General features: G+C 48.2%; 1 pseudogene; it reads right to left on the minus strand.

The window, feature by feature from the left end:
• Positions 1–597: 597 nt before the first annotated feature.
• On the minus strand, positions 598–6,182 carry LOC144694717 (heparan sulfate glucosamine 3-O-sulfotransferase 1-like; annotated as a pseudogene).
• Between the last annotated feature and the right edge of the window lie 18,139 nt (positions 6,183–24,321).

The following is a 24,321-nucleotide window of genomic DNA, read 5'->3' on the forward strand; positions in this document are numbered from 1 at the left end:
CCAAATCCCATGAATGAAATTTTAAAAACTTATCTCACTGCCAATAATGGACAAGCTTTACTGTGGCATGTTTAGAAGGACATTCTGCCCATTGAGTCCATGCTGGCTCTCTGTAGGGAATTCAAGTGAGTTTGATTCCTGTTCCCACCAACCATCCAATTTCTTTTCGAGATCATTGGTCATGTCCACTTTCAATACCCTCGTAGGCCCACTTACGGGGTAAAAAAGCTGTTGCTCGCAATCTTGCCCCCGCTGAAACCAGTGCAGGAGAGCAAAGTGTTAAATACATATTTACAGATGGTGCGACTCTTCTCTCTTGCAGGGGTGCAAGAGGACATGCACAGAAACGCATTTTCCCCCATGTGTGCTCACCTGGCGCTGCTGGTCTTTAAACAATGGTGACCTTTTGGCGTAAAGTCCAGCTCAGTGGGTTCTGACGACAGCAGGAAGAAGAATTAAAGGTTGGCACCCCGTCACTTCATGCCACCCAGGCTGTGGGACACTGCCTGGCACTTTTGAAACCAATACATCACACTTTGCACATATTTCAAATGGTGTGAACAGCTCAAAATTTTATTGCAAGTGTAACTGAATCATAACTAATGGTCGTTTGGTGGTACGCTTGATATTGGTGAATAAAGACATTTTGTCAAAGTTTTTGGTTTTACACTCATCAGGAGAATTGCAAGAATACCAATGTCTGGGGAACAACAACTTTATACTGTTACGAGAAGAGAGTGCTGATTGGTTGGCAAGTGCATGCTGTTTGGTAGAGATGTTGCCATGGAGAATGCACCAGTTGATGATGACTGACAGTTAACTGCCAAGCATTGTTTGAAATTTAAACCAGGCAGCTTGACCCTGATTAGTCAAGGCATTGCCCTGAGGAATGAGCCAGCTTCGACAAAATGTCTCTTTCCAGCAACACTGAATTGTAACTACTGCACGGCATCTGAGCCTGTGGTTAGGTGACTGATGGGATAAGTCTGTAACTTTTACTTTGTGCGGTAGCCATTTGTCACCAGTGCCCTGCTAGCAATCAACTCACTGTTGCTGAAGTGCTCGGAGGATTTCCGCACGATAGTGCTGTGCATCCATGATACTAAATGGCGATTTAATTTAAGAAAACCAAAACTGTTTTTAGCTCTCTGTTAATGGAGGAAGGTCCAAGTACCGTCTACAAAATGTGCAAATAGTCTTTTTTAGAAATACACCGAAAGTTTTCCCAATTAACGTTTGCAACAAAAGCACAAAGCATCCCCTTTTTGAAATGCAAAGCTCAAAGGTAAGGCTCAGCAGGTCTCAAGAGTCATACGAACTCGAAACGCTAACTCTGTTGTTTTTTTCTCTCCCTAGATGCTGTTAGACCTGCTGAGTTTTTCCAGCGCTTTCTGTTTTTGTTTCAGATTTCCAGCATCCACAGTATTTTGCTTTTATCTCAAAGGGAAAGTCTCCCCGATGTGACAGATTGTTTGGGATCCTGCGTCCAGTTGTGTCTCGAGAATTTACAAGGCTCCGTCCAGAGTGGTGCAACGAAGCTGGTCAGCTGAGTGGCAAATGCCCGGCCACAGCACAAGCAGTCAGTGAGTGAGCCGCCTCTCTCCCGCTTCAGCACCAGTGGAATGTCCTTCTGACCATCCGGAAGAAACTCCGGTTGTGTTTGTGGAAATAGTGGCAGAGCTGGCCCAGCACTGTTCTGTTCACAGCGGGTGGGGCCGGCCTTTGGAGCCGTCCAGGCACCTCTGGCGGCCCCCGCTCCGCAGGCAGTAGAAACCCTTGGTCTGGTTGAAGTATAAATTGGAGGACTGGATGCGTGGAGGGAGCCGGAGGAAGCTCTCCACCTTCTGCAGCTCCGACAGCGGGTCCTCGATCAGGACGTCTCCGTCGACAATGTGGATTTGCTGCAGCGGGAAGCGCTCAAGCCAGGTTGCCATATGGACGTCGTAGAGGCTGCGCTGGACAGCTTTGTACTTGCTGTTTACTTTTCCATTCTGCATGAGGATCTCTTCAACTGGCTCGTAGGCCTTGTGGCGCTCGATCCTGTTGCACAGCACCTGGGTGTAGTCTGATATAACCCGCTCCGTGGGATCCCGCACAATCAGCAGGAGCCGGGCGGAGCTGTTCATGCCGTGAATTCTTCCGGGGGCCTTTGCGGACGTGAAGTAACCGGGTGTCTTCTCCACGGTGACTTGGCTGGGCAGCGAGGCTGGCATCTGCTGACGGTACCAGCCAAAGCCCCTGCGGTAATTGTCATCCCAGTCAAAGAAGTGAACTTCAGCCTTGGCCACCACAATGTCCGGGTGGAGGTTCAGCATCTCTAAAAGCGCCCGGGTGCCCCCTTTCCGAACGCCAATGATGATGGTCTGAGGAACCTGTCACGACAAATTTGTTCCGTGTTAATAAAATTGGACCAAACGGTCGCTCAGTAGTCTGGAACCAAGGTCCGGGGGAGGGGGAGGGGGTGGGGAATCCCCTGTTGTGGGCGGGGTGGAGGAGGGGTGCTCTGGCTCAAAGTCGTGAAATTACAATTTTTTTTAAAATGAGAAAACGGAGGGGTATGGGACATGGCGGTAAGAAAAGATTAGAGGAGGGCAGGTGCCACCCGGACAGGTCAGTGGTGAGGGGGAACTGTATGAATAAGATAAGATTCGTTCTGTGTGAATAAGGTTCATTCATGGGATGTGGGCATCACTGGCCAGGCCAGCATTAATTGCCCATCCCTAATTGCCCTTATTCAGGGGCCAGTTAAGAGTCAACCACATAGCTGTAGGTCTGGAGTCACATGGAGGCCAGTAGATTTCCTTCCCTAAAGGACATTAGTGAATCAAATGGGTTTTGTTTTACAATAACCGCACTTAATTCCAGATTTCTATTGAACTTAAATTCCACCAGCTGCTGTGGTGGGATTTGAGCCCAGGTCCCCAGTGCATTACCCTGGGTCTCTGGGTTACCAGTCCAGCAACAATACCACTATGCCACTATGGTTGAGGGTCAAAGTGGGGAGAAATAAGGGGCGCGGAAACAGAAGAAGCACCAGGGCGCAGGGATTCTCTCCCCAGGCCCTGTACAGAACTTGAATCTCGCGGAAACGAGAGGCATGTTGCCAAAACTTTTCATCTTGCACTTATCTTGGACAAGCACAAGAATGCCAAATTTCAAATGATCATGAGGAGAAAAGGGTGCTGATTGATTGGCAACTCAACTCTGATTGGCCGTGGTGTTGCCATTGAGAAAGCAACAAGAAAATAATCAAACAGATAATAAAATAAAACTTGGCCAATCAGAGGTGAAGTGCCAACCAATTAGCACCCTTTGTCTCCTGTAGTATAAATTACTATATACTATAAATTAGTATAAATTGTGATGGTCTGAAATTTGGCATTCTTGTATTTGTCCTGATGAGTCCAAGGTGAAAAGATTTGGCGACCTGTCTCTTTTCAGTAATATTGAAGTTAGATTGCCAACATTAACACACCTCCCAATTCCCTTAAGAGGATCGCAGCCCCCCAGAAACATCAAAGCTCCTGACTAGCGACCCCGGACAGGGACACACTGCAGTTGGGAGGTTTGTCTTGCAACGCTGAGATTCAGGCCAGCATTGACAATGGTCCTGAATCACAGAGAGGCTTATACAGTTAACACAAGCTGAATTCCAGCTGTAAAACATGGTGTGTGTGGAATAACCCGCCAAACCGTGTATAGTACATTACAAATGGCACAGCCTCTTTAGAGGCCTTTCGTAGCATCTGAGGGATCCAGGGACCCCATTCTACAGTGTGTCTCTTGCATTTTGCTGCTAATAATTTATAACACATTATTTAGTGGCAAAGCTGCTGAATGAACCACACTGTAAGGATTTCTCCTTCGATCGTCTTGGCCTAGATTCCAAGCCACCTCCTGCCCCTGTGTTGCACAAAATGAATGACAGCCATAGCATTGCCTTCAAGCTTAAACAACAGTGAGATAGTTAGTTCCACACCACTCATCCAGCTAATATCACCCAACCTTCAGATTCATGCCAACAGCCAACTTTCAAATGCACCGTGCACAAAGGTTATTATTTTGGTCAGAAGAATAAAATGGTGACTTATTATTTAAATGGAGAGAAACTTCAGAATGCTTCAATGCAGAGGGATCTGGGTGTCCTCGTGCATGTATCGCTGAAAGCTAGTATGCAGGTACAGCAGGTAATAAGGAAGGCAAATGGAATTTTGGCATTTATTGCTGAAGGAATAGAGTATAAAAATAGGGAAGTGTTGTTACAACCGTACAAGGCATTGGTGAGACCGCACCTGGAGTACTGTGCACAGTTTTGGTCCTCTTACTTGAGGAAGGATGTAGTTGTATTGGAGGCGGTTCAGAGCAGGTTCACTAGATTGATTCCAGAGATGCGGGGCTTGTCTTATGAGGAGAGATTGAGCAGTTTAGGCCTATACTCGCTAGAGTTTAGAAGGATGAGAGGAGATCTAATTGAGGTATATAAGATGCTAAAGGGGATAGACAAAGTAGACGTGGAGCGGATGTTTCCCCTTGTGGAACATTCTAGAAGGAGAGGCCAAAGTTTTAGGCTCAGGGGTGGTAGATTTAAATCAGAGATGAGGAGGAATTACTTTTCTCAAAGGGTTGTGAATCTGTGGAATTCACTACCTCAGAGTGCAGTGGATGCCAGGACGCTGAATAAATTTAAGGAGGAGATGGACAGATTTTTAATTAGTAATGGGTTGAAAGGTTATGGGGAAAGGGCGGGAAATTGGAGTTGAGGCTGAAATGAGATCAGTCATGATCGTATTGAATGGCGGGGCAGGCTCAAGGGGCTGAATTGCCTACTAATGCTCCTGCTCCTTATGTTCAAAGGGTGCAGCCAGCTGGCTGCGACAACCCAAGTGCTCAGTCCTGGTTAAGACAGAGGTAGAGGCATTGGAGAAGGAGCAAAAATTATCTCTAAGGACAACACTGGCACTGAGAGCTATAACTATCAGGAAAGACGTAAACAGACTGGGGCTGTTTGATCAGAAAAGACATCATGGCGATCTTCAAAATGATTAAGGGATTTGACGGGGTTGATATGGGGATATTTCTACTTGTGGGGTGTCCAAAGCTAGGGGCGATAAATATTAGATAGTCACTGATAACTCAAGCAGGGAATGTAGAAGAAACTTCTGTACTCAAACAGCGATAAGAATCTGGAGCTAGCTGCCATTTGGAGTAGCTGAAGATAATAGTAACAATGCATTTAAGGGGAAGCTAGATAAGTACATGAAAAAGAAATTATATTTATTTATACTGCATTAATTTAGTGTCTTTCATGACTATAGGGTGTCTCGAAGCACTTTATGGACAATGAGGTGCCTATTTAAGTAGGCATTTGGTAGTGCAGAACTTGAGTATTGCTAAAAAAAGAGACATGTTGAAGCTTTTCATCTTGCACTCATCAGGACACTTCGCAAGAATAGCAATATAAGGGGAAAACAACAATTTATACTGTATGTGAAGAGAGTGCTGATTGGTTGGCAAGTGGACTCTGACTGGCAGAGGCGTTGCCATGGAGAATGCACCAATGATGGCTGACAGTGAACTGTCAAGCATTGTTTGAAATTTAAACCAGGCAGCTTGACCCTAATTGGTCAAGGCATTGCCCTGAGGAATGAGTCAGCGAATGGCTGTCACTTATTCCGTTTAGTTGAAACAGGCACCGTGGGTGTACATTTTTGAAGTGCAGTCACTGTTGTAATGTCAGAAATGCAGCAGAAACTTTGTGCACAGCAAGCTCCCACAAGCAGCAATGTGATAATGACTGGCTCTGTTTTTTTTGTGATGTTGATTGAGAGATAAATATTGGCCAGGACACCAGGGAGGACTCCCCTGCTCTTCTTCCATATAGGGCACTAGAGAGGGCAGGCTCGGTTTAATGCCTCATCGAAAGAGGGCTCCTCCCACGGTGCCGTGATCATGTGATCACCACACGGAGCAGACCTCTGTCTTGGGTTGGCAGTGTTAAGAGCTGACTAAAGCACTCAGGGAAGCGGTCATGAGATACAGACCTTGCGCGTGGTATTCGTGCCCAAGAAGGGCAGAAGATGCGTTCTTGGAGTTGGCAGGTCCACGTGGTGTCGTGGGTTTGCGAGCGCTGAGCCTGTCGGCTGGGCATTCGAGAGGTGCAGAGGTACCCTGAGGAGAATCATCACTCCTCCAATGGTTAACCATGACATGAGAAGAGACAGGGTCAGTCAACAGGCAGCAGGACCTCAGCAGGACATGTCACGAATTAAAACCATGGTGCTACTGTCCAAAATCCCCTGCGACTCCTTGGGGGGGAAGGCCCACACAGTCCAGGATGAGCTGTTTGGAAAACAGAAATGAAAATATGGGATTATTGAGGACTATTAGAACTGGCCACTTGCATGCCAACTATGGAGCTGGAATATGTCGCTGTAAATCAGAACATTTTCTGATTTACAAATGGGCCTCACCCTTGCCAGTTTTTGTGTCCGCCAATTTGAACTCAAAGCTTAAATCATTGTGAGCGTTTTCCGCAGCGTGGGTCAAGAGTCAGTGAGCAACTAGCCATGTGAAAGATGTGTAAGGCCCAGCACCCCTTGGCAACTGGTGAGCTAAGAGCAGGCACTGACCCTTTTGGCAGTGTCCGCACACAAACCGAGCTCCCACGGTCACACCACGCTTAGGGGCTAGTCCCCAGTTTTGTGCTTTCCGCAGTCTTCCAGCTCCTCATCTGGTTTGGCTGCTGCTTCTGGAGTGCCGCTCTGAGCTGTGGGCCATCAAGCGCTAGTCAAAGGCTCATTATGGGGATGTTCCTGTGGGAGCGACACTGCTGTCAAGGCTGAGGCCCCCCAGGCCCCACAGGCCTCTCTCTGTCTGTCGCCGGTTTGAACTAAGTGCTTGTTTGGCTTCTTGGCCCCTTTCTGCTGCTTGGAGAGAGGTGGACTGTCCCTATAACATCCCTCGCCCACGTTATCTTTCACCCTGTGGGTTTTACTAGAAATGGGGGACGATCCATGCTGGCTTTTATTTCAACAACAACTTATATCGCACCATTCACGTAAATACCAAGCTTCACAGGAGCATTGTAAAACAAAGAGTGACCCCGGGCCACATAAGGAGATATTAGGTCAGATAACCAAATTCTCGGTCAAAGAGGTCGGTTTTAAGGAGCGTCTTAAAGGAGGAAAGTGAGGTAGAGAGGGGTGGAGAGGGGGCAGGGAGGAAATTCCAGAGCTTGGCGCCCTGACAGCTGAAGGCACGGCGCCAATAGTGGGGCGATTCAAATCAGGGAGGCTCAGGAGACCAGAGTTAGAGGAGCACAGAGATCTCGGAGGGTTGTGGGGACTGGAGGAGATTACAGAGATAGGGGGAACGAAGTGGTGAGGGATTTGAAAGCAAGGTTGAGAATTTTAAAATCAAGACGGCGCTTGACCAGGAGCCAGTGTAGGTCAGCGAGCACAGGGGGCGATAGGGAAATGGGACTCGGTGTGAGTTAAGACACAGGCAGCAGAGTTTTGGGTGAACTCGAGTTTACACATTCACTTATCCCAGTCTCACAGAAGAGGAGGGCTGCTAATTTGGGCCTGGATTAAGGAGAGGACATTGCTCCTGATCAGTGCAGCAAGACCTGGTGGGGTGTGTATTTGTGTGGGTGTAGGATGAGGCCAAAATCGAGCTAGAATGCAATGCCCCATCCTGTCAACACTCACTGTCTGACTAGAATTGGGGACACAGTTTAAAAATAAGGGGTCTCCCATTTAAGACAGAGATGAGGAGGAATTTCTTCTCTCAGACGGTTGTTAATCTGTGGAATTCACTCCCCCAGAGAGCAGTGGGGGATAGCTCAAGGCTGTGTTAGATTTTTGATCGACAAGGGAGTCGAGGGGAAAGGCAGGAAAGTGGAGTTAAGACTATAATCAGATCAGCCATGAATGGTGGACAGGCTCGAGGGGCCGAATGGTCTACTCCTGCTCCTATTTCTTATGATCTAAGTTCTCAGACAAATTATGCCCAAGCAAGTGCTGCCCCGATGAGGATCCTTCAGGAGGTAAATAACAAGGTTTGGTAAGGTGATTAAAAATTAATACAGTTATGAGATGCCATGGGACATATTGAGTTTGGCCTTAATAGTTGTAACGTGGAATGGATTCCATCACTCCTAGGCACAGAGGGAGGCCTATCAGCCCATCACAGCCCTGGTGTACATGGGGAAGGAAGGGTGTACAGGGTATTCTGAAGTGTATTGAAAGCCTGTTATAGTGTTGGGAAGCATGGCAACTAATTGAGCGCAGGAAGATGACACAAGGAGTAATGAAATAAGTGATGTTTTGATGTTTTGTTCATTCATGGGATGTGGGCACTGGCTAGGCCAGCATTTATTGCCCATCCCTAATTGCCTCTGAGAAGGTGGTGAGTGACCTTATTGAACCGCTGCAGTCCATGTGGTGTAGATACACCCACAGTGCTGTTAGGGAGGGAGTTCCAGGATTTTGACCCAGCGACAGTGAAGGAACGGCGATATATTTCCAAGTCAGGATGGAGAGTGGCTTGGAGGGGAACTTCCAGGTGGTGGTGTTCCCATGTGTCTGCTGCCCTTGACCTTCTAGGTGGTACCGGTCATGAGTTTGGAACGTGCTGCCTAAGGAACCTTGGTGAGTTCCTGCGTCGCATCTTGTAGATGGTACACACTGCTGTCAATGTGTGGATGGAATGAAGGTTATGGATGGAGTGCCAATCAAGCGGGCTGCTTTTTTACCCCCTTCTATCTTCCTTCTGAAACTTCTCTCACCAAAGCTGAGCTGTTTGTGATTGGAAAAACCCACCAAAAGACCTCACTGCTGCAAACTGGGAGTTCATAAAGGAGAATCCCGAGTCAACACTACTGTCTCCAGTGAGAAACCCCAAGAACCAGCAGCTTCTGTGGAACAGGACCCATCAGCTGTGAACAAGCATCAGGACACTCCAGGAATTATTTCCTTCCCCTGACTTTACTTGTTTCTTGGCCAAGTTTTTAAGATCCGATGCTCTGCAAGAGTTTCATTTCTTTTATGCATGCTTGGGCTGGCAGGGAGGAGGATTGTGTGTGTGTTGTTTTACATTAGTGGATAGTTGGACATGTTTATACTTTTTAAATCTTTTATTAATAATTTCTGCTTCTTTACCTGAGTGAGATTCATCAATAAAACTAACTTCTTACTTGTTAACTTAAGGAAACTGGTTGGCTTATTTCTTGCACGGAGGTATACACTGTTAAATAAATATTAAATTGGCAATGTCACCTCCCTTTCAAATTCAAACTCTGTTATAACCAACTCAGGAGTGGGACAAAGAGAGGAGTCAGTTCACCCCTGTTAACCTGGTCGTAACTATATCAATATATCCTTACATTGCCTCTCCCCTCTACACCATCTAGGTTCTATTTAAATGAAGCTATTCAAAAGTCCTGAAGGGATTAAAGAGACAAAATCGGGAGAGGGTAGGGTCGATGATGTAATCCTAATGAAATCACCAGGGGATTATAAAAGATTGATTGTGCTTGGTTGAAATTCTTTCACTGGCATGTCCCTTTCTTTCCAGTAACTCGCTCCTTAATTAAACCCCCTGATAATAGCACCACTGCCTCCCGGTCTCACCAAAAAGCATCAGGATTCATGGGGTGATTAACTCTAAAGATTCAAATGCATTCGCTTTGAAAGTAGTGTCGCCTTGCCTGGTACTTTAAGCAGGTTGGAAACAAGAGATAACATGGTTTCAAATACACTGGGGGAGAGGTCAGCTCCAATTCCCCAGCATATCAGCAGACCCTGATAAACCACTAGTGCCTAATTTCCTTGGCTGTAGTTCCAAATTGAAGTCAATGACTCTCCTTTCTTGTACTCAGACCGCGTTGGAGCAATGTATTGTTCAGTGTCTGCATGGCAATAATATTTCACTGTTTGGGTGCACAGCTTAGAAGCAGTCCATATTAGAAAGGAATGGATTCTTTGTTTTAATTATTGCCCCATTCAAATCTCATCACCTTTGCATGACTCCAGCACAAAGCTGAGCTGTTTGTGATTTGAAAAACCCACCAGAAGACCTCATTGCTGCAAACCGAGAGTTCGTAAATGAAAATTCCAAATCAACACCACTGTCTCCCCTCAAGAACCAGCAGATACTGTGGCCCAGGACCCTTCAGCTGGCTTAGTATCAGAGTGTCAGCCATGGCTCAGTAATAGCACACTCGCCTCTGTTCCAAGTCCCACACCAGGCCGTGAGCACCACAATCTAGGTTGATGCTTCCAGTGGAGTACTGAGGGAGTGCTGCACTGTCAGAGGTATGGCAAGGCTCTGCCTGCCCTCTCAGGTAAAAGATCCAGTGGCATGGAGTGGAGGAACAGAAGCGGAGTTTGAAGTTTGCAGATGGTGCCAACCTTGGGAATGCAATGAAAGGCTGGTGATAGACTTCAAGAGGGTATAGATGGGCTGGTGGAATGGGCGGGCACATGGCAGATGAAATTCAATGTTGTGAAGTGATTCATTTTGGTAGGAGGAATGTGGAGAGGCAATATAAAATAAAGAATACAATTCTAAAAGGAGATACAGGAACGAGGGACCTGGAGGTATAAATCATTGAAGGTGGCAGGACAGGCTGAGAAAGTAGTTAAAAGGCACACAGGATCCTGGGCTTTATAAAGAGAGGCATAGAGTGCAAAAGCAAGGAAGTTATTGTGAACCTTTATAAAACACTGGTTTGGCCTCAACTGGAGGATTATGCCCATTCTGGGCGCTGCACTTTAGGAAGGATGTGAAGACTTTAGAGAGGGTGCAGAAAAGGTTCACGGGAATGGTTCCAGGGATGAGGAACTTCAGTTGCGTGGAGAGATTGGAGAAGCTGGAACTGTTCTCCTTGGAGAAGAGAAGGGTGAGAGGAGATTTGATAGAGGTGTTCAAAATCATGAGGGCTCTGGGCCAAGCCGATAGGGAGAGACTGTTCCCATTGGTGGAAGGATCGAGAGCCAGAGGGCCCAGATTTAAGGTGATTTGCGAAAGAAGCAATGGAGACATGAGGAAAATGTTTTACACAGTGGATCTGGAATTCACTGCCCGAAAGGACATTGGTGGTAGATTCAATCATGGCTTTCAAAGGCGAATTGGATAAGTTCATGGAGGGAAAATAAAGTTGCATAGGTGTGGGTCCAGTCGAGTTGCTCTTGCAGACAGCCAGCATGGGCTGGACAGGCTGGATGACCCATAGAACCACTCTAAGCTTCTATGAGTTCTCCCTGGATTCCTGGCCAATATTATCCCTCAGTCGCCATCACTGAAAGAGATCATGTGGTCGTGATCATTTTGAAGTTTGTGGGAGCTTGCTGTGCACAAATTGGTTGCCACATATTCCACATGACAACAGTGACTATGATTCAAAAGCACTTTATTGGCTTGTTATGTGCTTTGGGACGTTTCTTGCATTGAGATTGGTTCTTGTGTCCAACAGGAATCAGTCAGGAAGCGAAGGGACAAAAGCAAAGAACTGCAGATGCTAGAAATCCAAAAGAAAAACAAAAACAAGAAGGGACAACGTTGGTGCAACACTGAGGATAGGGTGCTATGTGTTCGTGTTGTCTCTTGGGTCCCTGCTGTTGGTAATAATTACACATCAAGCTTGGAAAGATCAGAACTCTTTATCTTTAACTTGCCATGCTGCCTTGTACACAAGAAGGACTGGTTTGAACTGGTTCTGTTACACATCATATCAGTCCCTAGTGCAGCTGTGAAATGCGGCCCCGGGAACACACATAACAATTAGCCTCTAGCTAATTGGTTTCCAGCTCTTTAAAGATATTTACAGATGATACTATATTACAGAGGGAAAGAGATAAGTTGAGAGGACGATGCTTCATCTGATATGCACTGATATGAACCTTCCTGTGTGTGCTAATTACGAGTTGCTAATGAATTGACGTAATTGCATGATATATTACTTTTGTTTGGGTGTATTCGAAGTTACAGTTGGGTGCTAATCCTATCTTGCCCAAGTGACCTTTGCTGAGTGTGAGCTAAGACACTAGAGGTCAAAACCAGCCTGACACTGACCTCAGATATTGCCCTGTCCAGCAAGCAGATAGCAATTCAAGCCATACACTAACGCTGCACAGAGTGATAGGAGCAGTGAATCATACTGTAGAGAAGGGTCAAATATGGCCCAATGGGTCTGTGCCGACTCCAATAAAGAGCCATACAGTTACTCACACTGAACAACCCACTCCCAATATCCCCGCACTTTTTCCTCAAATTAGTTAAGCCATTCCATTTTGAAAGCTAGAAATGAATCTGCATATTGGTCATCCCTGATCAGGCAGTGTGTTCTCAATCTGTATCCCCCCTCCATGATCAGACAGTGTGTTCTCAATCTGTATAACCCCCTCCCCGATCAGACAGTGTGTTCTCAATCTGTATCACTCTCTCTAATCAGACAGTGTGTTATCAATATCTTTCCACCTCCCCGATCAAACAGTCTGTTCTCAATCTGTATCTCTCCTCCTCGATCAGAGAGTGTGCTCTCAATCTGTATCCCCCCTCCCCGATCAGACGGTGTGTTCTCAATCTGTATCCTCCTTCCCTGATCAGACAGTGTGTTCTCAATCTGTATCCTCCTTCCCTGATCAGACAGTGTGTTCTCAATCTGTATCCTCCTTCCCTGATCAGACAGTGTGTTCTCAATCTGTATCCTCCTTCCCTGATCAGACAGTGTGTTCTCAAACTGTATCCTCCCTCCCCGATCAGACAGTGTGTTCTCAATCTGTATCCTCCTTCCCTGATCAGACAGTGTGTTCTCAATCTGTATCCTCCCTCCCCGATCAGACAGTGTGTTCTCAATCTGTATCCTCCTTCCCTGATCAGACAGTGTGTTCTCAATCTGTATCCTCCCTCCCCGATCAGACAGTGTGTTCTCAATCAGTATCCCTCCTCTCCGATCAGACAGTGTGTTCTCAATCTGTATCCTCCCTCCCCGATCAGACAGTGTGTTCTCAATCAGTATCCCTCCTCTCCGATCAGACAGTGTGTTCTCAATCTGTAAACCCTTCTCCCCGATCAGGCAGTGCGTTCTCAATCTGAAACCGCCCTTCATGATCAGACAGTGTGTTCTCAATCTGTATGTCCCTCCCCGATCGGACAGTGTGTTCTTAGTCTGAAACCCCCCTCCCTGATCAGACAGTGTATTCTCAATCTGTATCCCTCCTTCCCAATCAGACAATGAATTCTCAATCTGTATTCGCCTTCCCAATTAGACAGTGTGTTCTCAGCCTGAATCCCCCACTCCTCGATCAGGCACTGCGTTCCCAATCTGTATCTCCCCTCCTGAATCAGAAAGTGTGTTCTCAATCTGTAAAACACGTCCCTGATCAGAAAGTGTGTTCTCAATCTGTATCCCCCCTCCCCGATCAGACAGTGCGTTCTCAAACATGTATACTCCCTCCCCGAGCAGACAGGCTATTATCAATCTGTGTTCCCCCCGCCAATCAGACAGTGTGTTCTTAGTCTGAAACCCCCCTTCCCGATCAGACAGTGTGTTCTCAATCTGTATCCCCCTTTCCCAATTAGACAGTGTGTTCTCAGCCTGAATCCCCCTCTCCTCGATCAGGCACTGCGTTCCCAAACTGTATCTCCCCTCCTTAATCAGACAGTGTGTTCTCAATCCGTAAACCCCGTCCCTCAACAGACAGTGGGTTCTCAATCTGTATCCCCCATCCCGATCAGACAGTCTGTTCTCAAACATGTATTCCCCCCGCCAATCAGAGAGTGTTCTCAATCTGCATCCCCCTCCCCGATCAGACAGTGTGTTCTCAATCTGCATCCCCCTCCCCGATCAGGCAGTGCGCTCTCAATCAGAAACCCCACTCCATGACGAGGCAGTGTGTTCCCAATCTGTATCCCCCTCCCCGAACGGACAGTGTGTTCTTAGTATGAAACCCCACCTCCACGATCAGACAGTGTGTTCTCAATCTCTATCCCCGTACCCGATCAGACAGTGTGCTCTCAATCTGTATCCTTTCTCCCCGATCTGACAGTGTGTTCTCAATCTGTAACCCCTTCTCCCCGATCAGGCAGTGTGTTCTCAATCTGTAACCCCCCTCCCTGATCAGACAGTGTGCTCTCAAACTGTATCCTTTCTCCCCGATCAGACAGTGTGTTCTCAATCTGTATCTCCCCTCCCCGATTAGACAGTGAGTTCTCAGCCTGAATCCCCCGCTCCTCGATCAGGCACTGCATTCCCAATCTGTATCTCCCCTCCTTAATCAGACAGTGTGTTCTCAATCCGTAATCCCCGTCCCTCATCAGACAGTGGGTTCTCTATCTGTATCCTCCCCCCACCGATCAGAAAGTGTGTTCTCAATCTATATCCCCCCTCCCCAATCAGACAGTGCGTTCTCAAACATGTATCCTCCCTCCCCGATCAGACAGTCTGTTCTCAATCTGTATTCCCCCCGCCAATCAGACAGTGTGTTCTCAATCTGCATCCCCCTCCCCGATCAGACAGTGTGTTCTCAATCTGAAACCCCACTCCATGATCAGGCAGTGTGTTTTCAATCTGTAACCACCTTTCCGATCAGACAGTGTGTTCTCAATCTGTATCCTTTCTCCCCAATCAGACAGTGTGTTCTCAAAATGTATCGGCCCTCCCCGATCAGACAGTCTGTTCTCAATCTGTATCCCCCCGCCAATCAGACAGTGTGTTCTCAATCTGTATCTCCCCTCCCCGATCTGACAGTGTGTTCTCAATCTGTAACCCCTTCTCCCCGATCAGGCAGTGCGTTCTCAATCTGAAACCGCCCTTCATGATCAGGCAGTGTGTTCTCAATCTGTATGTCCCTCCCCGATCGGACAGTGTGTTCTTAGTCTGAAACCCCCCTCCCTGATCAGACAGTGTGTTCTCAATCTGTATCCCTCCTTCCCAATCAGACAATGAATTCTCAATCTGTATCCGCCTTCCCAATTAGACAGTGTGTTCTCAGCCTGAATCCCCCGCTCCTCGATCAGGCACTGCGTTCCCAATGGGGTACAGATTGAGAACAGCCACCCTCCCTGATCAGACAGTGTTTTCTCAATCTGTATCCCCCTCCACGATCAGGCAGTGCATTCTCAATCTGTGTCCTCCCTCCTCGATCAGACAGTGTGTTCTCAATCTGCATTCCCCTCCCCGATCAGACAGTGTGTTCTCAATCTGTAACCCCTTGTCCCTGATTAGGCAGTGCGTTCTCAATCTGAAATCCCATTCCATGATCAGGCAGTGTGTTCTCAATCTGTATCCCCCTCCCCGATCGGACAGTGTGTTCTTAGTCTGAAACCCCACCTCCACGATCAGACAGTCTGTTCTCAATCTCTATCCCCCCTACCCGATCAGACAGTGTGTTCTCAATCTGTAACACACTTTCCAATCCGACAGTGAGTACTCAATCTGTATCCCCCTTTCCAATCAGACATTGTGTTCTCAATCTGTAACCCATTCTCCCTGATCAGGCAGTGTGCTTTCAATCTGTATCGTTTCTCCCCGATCAGACAGTGTGTTCTCAAAATGTATCCTCCCTCCCCGATCAGACAGTCTGTTCTCAATCTGTATCCCCCGCCAATCAGACAGAGTGTTCTGAATCTGCATCCCCCCTCACCGATCAGACAGTGTGTTCTCAATCTGTCTCCCCCTCCCCGATCGGACAGTGTGTTCATAGTCTGAAACACCACCTCCCCGATCAGACAGTGTGTTCTCAATCTGTAACCCCCTTTCCGAACAGACAGTGAGTTCTCAATCTGTATCCCCCTTCCCCGATTAGACAGTGCGTTCTCAGCATGAATCCCCCGCTCCTCGATCAGGCACTGTGTTCCCAATCAGCATATCCCCTCCTCAATCAGATAGTGTATTCTCAATCTGTAACCACCCTCCCTGATCAGACAGTGCATTCTCAATCTGCATCCTCCCTCCCTGATCAGACAGTGTGTTCTCAATCTGTATACTCCCTCCCCGATCAGACAGTCTGTTCACAATCTGTAATCCCCCCGCCAATCAGACAGTGTGTTCTCAATCTGAAACCCCACTCCATGATCAGACAGTGTGTTCTCAATCTGTATACTTTCTCCCCAATCAGACAGTGTGTTCTCAATCTGTAACCCCCTTTCCGATCAGACAGTGAGTTCTCAGCTTGAATCCCCCACTCCTCGATCAGGCACTGCATTCCCAATCTGTATCTCCCCTCCTTAATCAGACAGTGTGTTCTCAATCCGTAAACCCCGTCCCTCATCAGACAGTGTGTTCTCTATCTGTATCCCCCCTCACCAATCAGACAGTGCGTACTCAAACATGTATCCTCCCTCCCCGATCAGACAGTCTGTTCTGAACCTGTATTCCCCCCGCCAATCAGACAGTGTGTTCTCAATCTGGATCCCCCTCCCCGATCAGACAGTGTGTTCTTAGTCTGAAACCCCACTCCATGATCAGGCAGTGTGTTCTCAATTTGTATCCCCCTTCCCCGATCGGACAGTGTGTTCTTAGTCTGAAACCCCACCTCCACGATCAGACAGTGTGTTCTCAAATTCGATCCCCCCTCCCCGATTAGACAGTGTGTTCTCAATCTGTAATCCCCTTTCCGATCAGACAGTGAGTTCTCAATCTGTATCCCCCTTCCCCGATTAGACAGTGTGTTCTCAATCTTTAACCCCTTCTCCCTGATCAGACAGTGTGTTCTCAATCTTTAACCCTTTCTCCCCGATCAGACAGTGTGTTCTCAATCTGTAACCCCCTCCCCGATCGGACAGTGTGTTCTCAATCTTTAACCCCTTCTCCCTGATCAGGCAGTGCGTTCTCAATCTGAAACCCCAATCCATCATCAGACAGTGTGTTCTCAATTTGCATCCCCCCTCCCTGATCAGACAGTGTGTTCTCAACCTGTAACCCCCCTCCCCGATCAGTCTGTTCTCAATCTGTAACCCATTCTCCCTGATCAGACAGTGTGTTCTTAATCTGAAACCCCGCCTACCCGATCAGACAGTGTGTTCTCAATCTGTATGCCCCTTCCCAGATTAGACAGTGTGTTCTCAGCCTGAATCCCCCGCTCCTCGATCAGGCACTGCATTCCCAATCTGTATCTCCCCTCCTTAATCAGACAGTGTGTTCTCAATCCGTAAACCCCGTCCCTCATCAGACAGTGTGTTCTCTATCTGTATCCTCCCTCCCCGATCAGACAGTGTGTTCTCAATCTGTATTCCCCCCGCCAATCAGACAGTGTGTTCTCAATCTGGATCCCCCTCCCCGATCAGACAGTGTGTTCTTAGTCTGAAACCCCACCTCCTCGATCAGACAGTGTGTTCTCAATCCGTAAACCCCGTCCCTCATCAGACAGTGTGTTCTCTATCTGTATCCTCCCTCCCCGATCAGACAGTGCGTTCTCAATCTGTATCCCCCTTTCCGATCAGACAGAGTGTTCTCAAAATGTATTCCCTCTCGCCGATCAGACAGTGCGTTCTCAACCTTTATCCTCGCTCCCTGATCAGACAGTCTGTTCTCAATCTGTAACCCCCCGCCAATCAGACAGTGAGTTCTCAATCTGCATCCCCCGTCCCCAATCAGCCTGTGTGTTCTCAATCTGTATCCCCCTTCCCGATCGGAGAGTTTGTTTATGGTCTGAAACCACACCTCCCCGATCAGACAGTGTGTTCTCAATCTGTAACCCCCCGCCAATCAGACAGTGTGTTCTCAATCTGCATCCCCCGTCCCCAATCAGCCTGTGTGTTCTCAATCTGTATCCCCCTTCCCGATCGGAGAGTTTGTTTATGGTCTGAAACCACACCTCCCCGATCAGACAGTGTGTTCTCAATCTGTAACCCCCTTTCCGCTCAGACAGTGAGTTCTCAATCTGTATGCCCCTTCCCCGATTAGACAGTTTGTTCTCAATCTGTAACCCCTCTCCTTGACCAGACAGTGTGCTCTCAATCTGTATCCTTTCTCCCCGATCAGACAGTGTGTTCTCAAAGTGTATCCCTCCTCCCCGATTAGACAGTGCGTTCTCAATCTGCATCCCCCCTCCCCGATCAAGCAGTGTGTTCTCAATCTGTATGTCCCTCCCCGATCAGACAGTGTCTTCAGTCTGAATCCCCCACTCTAGATCAGACTGTGTGTTCTCAATCTCTAACCCCTCTAACCGATCAGACAGTGTGTTCTCAATCAGTATCCCCTCTAACCGATCAGACAGTGTGTTCTCAATCTGTAACCCCCTTTCCGATCAGACAGTGAGTTCTCAGCTTGAATCCCCCACTCCTCGATCAGGCACTGCATTCCCAATCTGTATCTCCCCTCCTTAATCAGACAGTGTGTTCTCAACCGTAAACCCCGTCCCTCATCAGACAGTGTGTTCTCTATCTGTATCCTCCCTCCCCGATCAGAAAGTGTGTTCTCAATCTGTATCCCCCCTCACCAATCAGACAGTGCGTACTCAAACATGTATCCTCCCTCCCCGATCAGACAGTCTGTTCTGAACCTGTACTCCCCCCACCAATCAGACAGTTTGTTCTCAATCTGCATCGCCCTCCCCGATCAGGCAGTGTGTTCTCAATTTGTATCCCCCTTCCCCGATCGGACAGTGTGTTCTTAGTCTGAAACCCCACCTCCACGATCAGACAGTGTGTTCTCAAGTTCTATCCCCCCTACCCGATTAGACAGTGTGTTCTCAATCTGTAATCCCCTTTCCGATCAGACAGTGAGTTCTCAATCTGTATCCCCTTTCCCCGATTAGACAGTGTGTTCTCAACCAGTAATCTCCCTCCCCGATCAGACAGTCTGTTCTCAATCTGTATTCCCCCCGCTAATCAGACAGTGTGTTCTCAATCTGTAACCCCCTCCCCGATCGTACAGTGTGTTCTCAATCTTTAACCCCTTCTCCCTGATCAGGCAGTGCGTTCTCAATCTGAAACCCCACTCCATCATCAGACAGTGTGTTCTAAATCTGTAACCCCCCTCCCTGATCAGACAGTCTGTTCTCAGTCTGTATCCCCCAGCCAATCAGACAGTGTGTTCTCAATCTGCATCCCCCCTCCCCGATCAAGCAGTGTGTTCTCAATCTGTATCCCCTTCCCAGATCGGACAGTGTGTTCATAGTCTAAAACCCCACCTCCCCAATCAGACAGTGTGTTCTCTATCTGTATCCCCTCTAACCGATCAGACAGTGTGTTCTCAATCTGTAACCCCCTTTCCGATCAGACAGTGAGTTCTCAATCTGTATGCCCCTTCCCCGATTAGACAGTGTGTTCTCAATCAGTATCCTCTCTCCTCGATCAGGCACTGTGTTCCTAATCAGCATCTCCCCTCCTCAATCAGATAGTGTGTTCTCAATCTGTAACCACCCTCCCTGATCAGACAGTGTGTTCTCAGTCTGTATCCCCCTTCCCCGATCACACAGTATGTTCTCAATCAGTATCCTCTCTCCTCGATCAGACAGTGTGTTCTCAATCTGCATCCCCCCTCCCCGATCAGACAGTGTTCTCAATCTGTAAAACCCGCCCCTGAACAGACAGTGTGTTCTCAATCTGTATCTCCCCTCCCCGATCTGACAGTGTGTTCTCAATCTGTAACCCCCTTTCCGATCAGACAGTGAGTTCTCAATCTGTATGCCCCTTCCCCGATTAGACAGTGTGTTCTCAGCCTGAATCCCCCACTCCTCGATCAGGCACTGCATTCCCAATCTGCATCTCCCCTCCTTAATCAGACAGTGTGTTCTCAATCCGTAAACCCCGTCCCTCATCAGACAGTGTGTTCTCAATCTGTATCCTTCCTCCCCGATCAGACAGTGCGTACTCAAACATGTATCCCCCCTCCCCGATCAGACAGTGTGTTCTCAATCTGTATCCCCCTCCCCAATCAGACAGTGCGTACTCAAACATGTATCCTCCCTCCCCGATCAGACAGTGTGTTCTCAATCTGAAACCCCAATCCACGATCAGACAGTGTGTTCTCAATCTGCATCCCCCTCCCCGATCAGACAGCGTGTTCTTAGTCTGAAACCCCACCTCCACGATCAGACAATGTGTTCTCAATCTGTAACCCCCTTTCCAATCACACAGTGTGTTCTCAATCTGCATACCCCTCCCCGATTAGACAGTGTGTTGTCAATCTGTAAAACCCGTCCCTGATCAGACAGTGTGTTCTCAATCTGTAACCCCTTCTCCCCAATCAGGCAGTGTGTTCTCAATCTGAATCCCCCGCTCCTCGATCAGACTGTGTGTTCTCAATCTGTGTCCCCTCTAACCGATCAGACAGTGTGTTCTCAATCTGTAACCCCCTTTCCGATCAGACAGTGAGTTCTCAATCTGTATCCCCCTCCCCGATCAGACAGTGTGTTCTCAATCTGTATACCCCTTCCCCGATTAGACAGTGTGTTCTCAATCTGTAACCCCCCTCCCTGATCAGACAGTGTGTTCTCAGTCTGTATTCCCCCCACTAATCAGAGAGTGTGTTCTCAATCTGTAACCCCCTTTCCGATCAGACAGTGTGATCTCAGTCTGTATCTCCCCTCCCCTTCAGACAGTGTTTTCTCAATCTGTATCCCCCTCCATGATCAGACAGTGCTTTCTCAATCTGTGTCCACCATCCTCGATCAGAAAGTGTGTTCCCAATCTCTATCCCCCCTCCTCGATCAAACAATGCGTTTTCAATCTGTATACGCCCTCCCTGGTCAGATAGTTTGTCCTTGATCTGTATCCCTCCACCCCGATCACACAGTGTTATCAATCTGTATGCCCCTTACACGATCAGACAGTGTGTTCTCAATCTGTGTCCTGCCTCCCCGATCAGACATTTTGTTCTCAATCTGTAACCCCCATCGCTGATCAGACAACGTGTTCTCAATCTGCATTCTCCAGCCCCGCACAGACAATGTGTTCTCAATCTGATTCCCCACTCCCCGATCAGACAGTGTGTTCTCAATCTGTATCCCCGCTCCGCAATCAGACAGTGCGTTCTCAATCTGTATTCCCCCTCCCCGATCAGGCACTGTGTTCTTAATCTGTATCCCCCCTCCTCGATCAGACAGTGTATTCTCAGTCTGCAACACTGCTCCCCGAACAGGCAATGTGTTATCAATCTGGATCTCCCCTCCCAGAGCAGAGAGTGTGTTCTCAATCTGTGTCGCCCTCCACGATCGGATAATTTGTTCTCAATCTGTATCCCCTCTCCCCGATCCGACAGTGTGTTCTCAATCTTTATACCCCCTCTGCGATCAGACAGTGTGTTCTCAGTCTGTATCCCCCCTCCTCGATCAGGCAGTGAGTTCCCAACCTGTATCACCCCTCCTCGATCAGAAGCTGTGCTCTCAAACTGAATCCTGCCTCCCTGATCAGACAATTCGTTCTCAATCTGTATCCCCCTCCCCGATGACACACTGTGTTCTCAATCTGTGTCCCCCCTGCCCGATCAGACAGTTTGTTCTCAATCTGTATCCCCTCTCCCGGAACCGACAGTGTGTTCTCAATCTTCATACCCCCTCCCCAATCAGACAGTGTGTTCTAAGTCTGTATCCCCCCTCCCCGATCAGACAGTGTGTTCTTAATCTCTATCCCCCTTCCCGATCATTGTGTTCTCAATCTGTATCCACCCTCCCTGATCAGACAGTGTGTTCTCAATCTGCATCCCCCTCCCCGATCTGTCAGTGTGTTCTCAGTCTGTATCCTCCCTTCCCGATCAGATAGTGTGTTCTCAATCTGTATCCCCCCTCCCCGATCAGACAGTGTGTTCTCAACCTGTATCGCCCCTCCCTGATCAGACAGATTGTTCTCTATCTGCATCTACCCTCCCTGATCAGACAGTGTGTCCTCAATTTGTATCCACCCTCACCGATCAGACATTTTGTTCTCAATCTGTAACCCCCATCCCTGATCAGACAACGTGTTCTCAACCTGCATTCTCCATCCCCAAACAGACAATTTGTTCTCAATCTGAAACCCCCCTCCCTGATCAGACAGTGTGTTCTCAATCTGTATCCACGCTCCGCGATCAGACAGTGCGTTCTCAATCTGTATTCCCCCTCCCCGATCAGGTACTGTGTTCTCAATCTGTATCCCTCTTCCCGATCAGACAATTTGTTTTCAACCTGTATCCACCCTCCCCAATCAGACAGTGTGTTCTCCTTCTGTATCGCCCTCTCCGATCTGACAGTGTGTTCTCAATCTGTATCACCCCTTCCCGATCAGACAGTGTGTTCTCAATCTGTGTCCCCCATCCCCGATCAGACAGTGTTTTCTCCATCTGTGTCCCCCCTCCCCGATCAGACAGTTTGTTCTCAATATGTATCCCCTCTCCCTGATCAGACAGCGTGTTCTCAATCTGTATCCACTCTCCCCAATCCGACAGTGTGTTCTCAATCTTTATACCCCCTCCCCGATCAGACAGTGTGTTCTAAGTCTGTATCCCCCCTCCCCGATCAGACAGAGTGTTCTTAATCTCTATCCCCCTTCCCGATCATTGTGTTCTCAATCTGTATCCACCCTCCCTGATCAGACAGTGTGTTCTCAATTTGCATCCTCCTCCCCGATCAGACAGTGTGTTCTCAACCTGTATCGCCCCTCCCTGATCAGACAGATAGTTCTCTTTCTGCATCTACCCTCCCTGATCAGACAGTGTGTCCTCAATTTGTATCCACCCTCCCCAAGCACACAGTGTGTTCTCAGTCTGTATCCCCCCTCCTCGATCAGAAGCTGTGCTATCAAACTGTATCCTGCCTCCCCGATCAGACAGTTCGTTCTCAATCTGTATGCCCCTCCCCTGTCAGACAATGTGTTCTCAATCTGTATTCCCCCTCCCCGATCAGGGACTGTGTTCTCAATCTGTATCCCCCCTCCTCGAATGACAGTGTGTTCTCAATTGTCAACCCTGCTCCCCGAACAGGCAATGTGTTATCAAGCTGGATCTCCCCGCCCAGATCAGAGTGTGTTCTCAATCTGTGTCGCCCTCCACGATCAGACAGTGTGTTCTCAATCTGTATTGCCCTCCCCGATAAGACAGTGTGTTCTCTAACTGCATCTACCCTCCCCGATCAGGCAGTGTGTTCTCAATTTGTATCCACCCTCCCCAATCAGACAGTGTGTTCTCATTCTGTATCCCCCTCCCTGATCAGACTGTGTGTTCTCAATCTGTATGCCCCCTCCGCGATCAGACAGTGTGCTCTCAATCTGCTTAAGCCCACCCCGTTCAGATTGTGTGTTCTCAGTCTGTGACGCCCCTCCCCGATCAGACAGGGTGTTCTCAATCTGTATCCCCCTTCCCGATCAGTGTGTTCTCAATCGGGAACCTCCTCTCCGATCAGATAGTATGTTCTCAATCTATCCCCCCCAAACGCCGATCAGACAGTGTGTTCTCAATCAATCCCCCCCTCACCCCGATCAGACAGTGTGTTCTCAACCTGTATCCCCCTCCCTGATCTGATTGTGTGTTCTCAATCTGTATACCCCTCCCCGATCAGACTGCGTGTTCTCAATCTGTATCCCCCTCCCCGATCAGACAGTGTGTTCTCAATCTGCATCACCCTCCCGATCCGAAAGTGTGTTCTCAATCTGTGTCTCCCATCCTCGATCAGACAATGTGTTCTCAATCTGTATTCCCCTCCCCTCACAGATCAGGCAGTGCATTATTAATCTTTATCCCCCCTCCCTGATCAGACAGTGTGTTCTCAATTTGTATCCCCCCTCCCCGATCAGACAGTGTGTTCTCAATCTGTATCACCCCTCCCCAATCAGGCAGTGTGTTCTCAATCTACGTCGCCCTCCCCGATCAGACAGTGTGTTCTGAATCTGTATCCCCCTTCCTGATGAGTGTGTTCTCAATCGGGAACATCCTCTCCGATCAGACAGTGTGTTCTCAATCTGTCCCCCGCCACCCCGATCAGACAGTGTGTTCTCAACCTGTATCCCCCTCCCTGATCTGATTGAGTGTTCCCAATCTCTATCCCCCCTCCCCGATCAAACAATGCGTTCTAAATCTGTAACCGCCCTCCCCGATCAGACGTGTGTTCTCAATCTGTATCACCCCTCCCCAATCAGACAGTGTGTTCTAAATCTGTATCCCCCCTCCCCGATCAGACAGTGTGTTCTCAATCTGTATCCCTCTCCCGATCTGAAAGTGTGTTCTCAATCTGTGTCCCCCCTCCTCGATCAGACAATGTGTTCTCAATCTGTATTCCTCTCCCCTCACAGATCAGGCAGTGCATTATTAATCTTTATCCCTCCTCCCCGATCAGACAGTGTGTTCTCAATCTATATCCCCCTCCCGATCTGAAAGTGTGTTCTCTATCTGCATCTCCCCTCCCC

The sequence above is a fragment of the Cetorhinus maximus genome, chromosome 20 (assembly GCF_964194155.1).
Source record: "Cetorhinus maximus chromosome 20, sCetMax3.hap1.1, whole genome shotgun sequence".
Classification (NCBI taxonomy): domain Eukaryota; kingdom Metazoa; phylum Chordata; class Chondrichthyes; order Lamniformes; family Cetorhinidae; genus Cetorhinus; species Cetorhinus maximus.